Below are 6029 nucleotides of genomic sequence, written 5' to 3'. Positions count from 1 at the left end.
GAATTTCCACTTGTCATTACATTCTTCAGTAGGTCTTCTATTTAATTAATTAGTTAATTTTGCCATCACTGTGTACTCTGCCAACTTATTTTTCCAATCTTCAATTGTTGGGCATTCTGGTGTTTACCATTTAGAAGCAATTGTAATTCTTGTTGCAGTTGTCATGTATTTGAATAACTTTGACACAGTCTTTGAAAAAGTCTCTGGCATTATATTCAAAAGCGTATTATCAGAACTCATAGGAAACTTAGTTTTAAAGGGGTTTTTTGTATTTCAGCATGTATCAATTTCCAATATCTTTTAACTGTTTCACAAGTCTACCACATATGGTAGAATGTTCCAACATTTTCCATTATAGTTCTTATTTATTTTTTCCATACCTTTTGGAGTAAAATACCACCAATAAAACATCTTATACCAATTTTCTGTTAGTGCCTGGATAGCTGTGAATTTAATGTCTTTTTTCCATAAAGCTTCCCATTGACAAGGTGATATTTCTTCTCCAAGATTTTGCTTCCAAATTGTCATACATTTGTCACCTTGTTGTCCTGACCGGCTTTTAATCTGAATCATAAGCTGTTTGCAATTCTAGATTTAAAATCCAACAAATCATTTGTAATATGAAAAATAACTGTAAACATTATTTCAATCTGCAAAGCTTACACTTCCACAAATTAAATATTCAGAAATATATAAGCATCTTCTTAAGAGAGCAGATGCAAGCCACCATCAAATATTTCTTTTAAAGGGGGGAGCGCTAAATATAAGAATAACCTTCAAGAAAACATGCTTTGTGAACATTGTTCTTGCATGCATTTTTCAGTTCCAGTGCTTCAGCTTTCAGTTGTTGTTACAAAACTCCTTTCCTAAGCCCTCTAGCACATGGGTGTTTGGAAAGGTAGCCCAACTGGTTTCTAACACATATTTTCAAGACTGATAAGCAGGAGTCCATTCAAGTAATACTCAAAAACATAGCAGCAAAATAATGATTTCTCTTGATGCAGTGAAGTTCAAACACGAGAGAATGACACATTTTCAGTTATTCTTGTGAATGATTATACACCCATTCTAATGCGATTAGAAACTCTTCACAACATTTCACATGCTGTCATATCCTCCTAGTGTCTGCCTTGAAACCTGTTTTGCAAGTCCCAGGAGTGACTGAATCTACAACTGCAAGCACCCTTGATACTGAGTTAGCCTGTTTCAAAATCCAAGAGGCAAGCTTTTTGTACCGTGGGCTGTCAAATGTGGGAACAGCAATAGTTTATTTGGCTTTCTGAACTCCACTAATAATTTTAATGTGAAAAACATTTTGAATAATTAAACAGTAATAGATTTGGTAGACACCTACATGTGCTTATTCTGGGGGTGGGCATAGTCAGCCTTAGCTATTATGATTTCAACTTGCTGAAATTTGCACTGCAGTCCTAGACACACTTACCAAAGAATATGTACCAAAGAATGCAGTGGGACTGACTTCCAAGTAAACAAGCATAGTATTAGGCTCTGCATATGGTAAGAGCAAGAGAAATACTTTGCAATTAAATAATGTTGGGCTGTGATGAAAAGTCAAATCTTTCATTGTTGCCTCTAATCAGGAATGTTGTCTTCTTAGATCAGTCTTCAGCACGATCAATAAAACTGAGAGAAGAAAGATCACGTACGCTGTTTTGGGTTCCTTGCAGGAAAATTGCTGCGGTATAAATATAGCAAATTTAAAAAATGATTGTGGGCCTTCTTACTGTGCCATGGAGGTCAGAATTGCTCAAAAATCTTATATCATTTTGGCATCTAGCTTATACAACATAGTGCACCCCTGTTAGTAGCAGCCAAGAAACATAATGAGCCCTTTGCCAGGAAAGCAGTACCACCTCAAGTAAGATGAGACCAGACAGGACCTAGTAGAATCTGGTTGAGCTTCTAAATGCAGAACAGATTACCATGACCCGCAATTTTTAAAAGAGCAGCCTGGAAAATTGTAATACGTATTGCATTTTGTGATGCTGCAGAATCACTGATGCCGATTTATTCCTCCCTCAGCATTTTCCTGCTAGTGTATTTAGGACTGGACTCTGATTGATTCAATGGAGTGAAAATCATGTAGTGAACAGACAAGAAGATGAATAAATTTGCCCTCAAACTTTTCTAATTTTTGGTCAGATGGAGAAAGCATAATAAATTGCAGTGATATTTCAGTTTCTAAATCTGACCTTCACAATCTGTAAGATGTTCCGTTGTTTTTCAAAGGCTTGGGTGTTTGTGCACCAGTAACATCCTGCCTGGATATTGCAATGTGTTACATGCACCTGCGAAGATGGTGCAAAAAGTTCAGAAAGGGCTCAGTAGAACAGTGAAGCTGCTTGCTAGCTCTGATATTTTTGAATATATTACTCTAGCACTGCATCAATTGCATTGCTTGCCAATCAGTTCAAAGAATGCAAATAATTTGCATGATTTAGCACCAATCTACCTGATGGATTCCTTCTCCCATAAATCCCTGATTGTCAAGATCCTCTTCCCTGGGTGCAAGCACTCCACAAAGGTGTAATGAGTATTACCAGAGAAAAGGTGTAGTGGCCCTCATCTTTGGAGTGCCCATCCCAGGGAGAACAACTGTATAAATTTAGATGCAATAGTCCTTCCCTTTAAGCTGGCATTTAATATTTAATCTGCTACTTACTGTACTCTGACTTTTCAATGTTTTTAAATACTTTTAACTGGTTTTAATGATTGATACAGTATTATTTTGATACCTGTAATGCTATATAATTGTTGCTTAGTTATATTTTTACTTCTTGTTTGCATTTGGTAGTTCAGCGCTCCTCTGGAAATCCAATAAATAAACGAGGGCTTTCAACATATAGAATTACACACAGTCATCCTTCCTCAGGTTGGTACTCATCAGATGTGTCGGACTGCCACTCTGAACATTCCAGCTGGAAATGCTAGGAATTGCTGTCTAACACATCGGAAAGGCACTGGGTTGGGGAAGCCTGAGGACAGAGGACTTGGTTCAGTCTTTGCTCAGCTGCAACATTCCCCTGGGAACTCAGCTGAGCCTAGCAGACAGGGCTAGTGTGAGGGCAAAATGTGCCGAGTCCACTGTTATAATGGGGCCAGGGCTTCCAAGGTCAAAGCACTGGAAATCTGGATGGCAGGAATGTCATCAACTGCCACAGCTCTCTGCCTATGGTTTGGTTTCCCTCTGACTGAAGCTGCAGTACTCACAGCCCAGCCCCTTGCAACAGCATATTGTTGTGAGCTGAAATGCAAAGTAGGTTAGGGTGGCCTGATCTTGAATAGGCAGTTAAGACAAATAGCTTTGCAAAAGACATGCTCCAGGTGAAATGAAGCCTACTAGAACTGATTCCTTGGTTTGATCAACACAGCTGCCTAACCTTTTTTGACACTCTTTAGCTACAAGAAACACCTGCAAAATGTGCTACTACACTACTGGATGTTATCCAGGGATTTGGGTGAGATGTCATCAATATATAGGTGCCACTGTGGATTAGTACACATTTGGGATTGTTGTTAATGTACATGTTGTCTTTTTAAAAGTATTAGCAGAGCACATATGGTGTGCCCAACTGTTTTAGAATCTTTGCCTCACTATTACGGGTGCATCTTGTACATATTTAGGCAGAAAAAAGCCACAGAAGTCTCAGTGTTCCCCAGTAACATGAGTAGCTGGGAAATGTTGGTGGGTTTAAGACATTCTTCTATCTAAGCATATATAGGACTGCACTGTTATGCTCAGAAGAAACCTGCAATGTACAGTGCCTTGCAGAAGTATCCACACTCACACATACACACCTCCTTGACTTTTCCACATTGAGATGGATGTTATTGGAACTCTTATCACTTGATCTACACAAGTTGTTCAACACTATGAAGGTGCAAAATATTTTATTCTGGCACAAAAACTGGCACTTGGTAGTTACAAAAGTATTCACCCTTTTTGATGTAACAGGCCTAAATAAGCTCTGGTACAACCCTGGGCCTCCAGAAGTCACCTATTGTAAGTAGTTGAATGGAGTTCACCTGAATAGAATTCCCAGTGCTGCATGATTTCAGATTAAAGATACCTGTTTCTGGAAGGCTCAGATTTAGCTGAAGAGCATATTTAAACAGACGGCATCATGAAGATCAAGGAACTATCAAACAACTCTAAGATGAAGTTATGCAAAAGCAACAATCAGGATTGGGTTATTTTTAAAAAATCCCCAAACTATGAACATCCCCCATACTGTTAATTATAACAAAATGGAAAGAATAAGGCTCAACTGTAACTCTGCCTAGAGAAGGCCAGCCACCAACACTCAGTGACTGAATAAGGAGGTCATGAGTCAGAGAAACCACCAGGAGATGGGACTACTGTCATCCAGGCATTCCACAAAGCTGAGCTGTATGGAAGAAGGGTGAGAAGAAAACCATTTCTGAAATAAGCCTGTATCTAAGTTCATTTGGAGTTTGCAGAAAGGCAGGAGGAGAAGCAGCAAGAGTGTGGGAAAAGGTTTCAGGAGACCAAAACTGAACTTTTTGGCCTTGCCACAAATTCTGTGTGTGGCACAAAGCCAACAGTGCCCACTGCCCTGAGAACACCATTCCCATGGTGAAGCGTCATGTTGTGGGGATGCTCTTCTTCACCTGGGAAACTGGTCAGGACTGAAGACATGATGGATGCAACCAAATACAAGACAATTCTAGGGGAAAGCCTGTTTCAGTTGTAGTTGCTGCCAAAGATGAGTCTACCCAGACTTCTCACCTGATCAGCAGAACAGTGATCTGAAAGAGGGGAAAAGAACATCTACCCCATCGCTTCCTATGGAGGTTTTGACTCAAAGCAGCCTTTCCCCTCTCTGTAAGGGTGAAGAACCTATTTCAAATGACTACCCACAGAGGCCAATGAATTCCAGAGGGCTCTGGGGTATTTTTCTGCTTGTATGGCTGGGGCTCCTGTTGAAGCTCTGGTCTCTCTGTAGAACATGGAAATGCCTCAGATGGTAGAAATGATCACACACAATCATTCTCCTTCTGAGCAGAGCCCAGTCAGCTCCTTGTGATACATTTGAGCTAAGGGCAATGCAGCAAGAACACAGGTAGAACACAGGTGGTGGAAAATTCACACTGAATCTGAACAAACATGGGTTAGAGCTCTTTACTGAGCAGCAGTGGGGACCTAGGAGATTTGCATTTATTTTATTATATTTTTATCTCACCTTTTTAATTTCCAAGGAACTCAAGGCAACTAACAAAATTCTCCTTCTGCTTTCCATCTTATCCTTACCATAACAATCCTGTGAGCGTCTATGGATTCTAGTCCCCAGCTGGCCATGATGTTCACTGGGCTATTTTGGACCAGTCACTGATTCTCAGCCTAACCTACCTCATAAGGTTCTTGTTTTAAGGAGAAAATGTAGCTATGCAAGCCACCTTAGCTTCTACAGAAGAGGAAAAATGGTGGAATATAAATGCAATGTACAATAATAACACTTTTTCTGACACTAGGTGAAGATTTACCCAAGAATTCTCCTGGGATTTTTACTTTCAGGTTGCTTTAAATTTCATTTGTTGTTGTTGTTGTTAGTCGCAAAGTCGTGTCCAACCCATCACGACCCCATGGACAACATTCCTCCAGGCCTTCCTGTCCTCCACCATCTCCCAGAGTCCACTTAAGCTCACACTGACTGCTTCAGTGGCTCTATCTAGCCACCTCATCCTCTGCCATCCCATTCTTCTTTTCCCATCTATTGTTCCCAGCATTAGACTCTTCGCCAGGGAGTCCTTCCTTCTCATTAGGTGGCCAAAGTATTTGAGTTTCATCTTCAGGATCTGGCCTTCTAAAGAGCAGTCAGGGTTGATCTCCTCTAGGACTGACTGATTTGATCGCCTTGCAGTCCAAGGGACTCGCAGGAGTCTCCTCCAGCACCACAATTCAAAGGCCTCGATTCTTCGGTGTTCAGCCTTCCTTATGGTCCAACTTTCACAGCCATACATTGTAACTGGGAAAACCATAGCCTTGA

This window comes from Varanus komodoensis, unplaced genomic scaffold (genome assembly GCF_004798865.1).
Source record: "Varanus komodoensis strain SLA01 unplaced genomic scaffold, ASM479886v1 scaffold8, whole genome shotgun sequence".
Taxonomy (NCBI): domain Eukaryota; kingdom Metazoa; phylum Chordata; class Lepidosauria; order Squamata; family Varanidae; genus Varanus; species Varanus komodoensis.
This window is presented reverse-complemented; position numbering follows the sequence as displayed.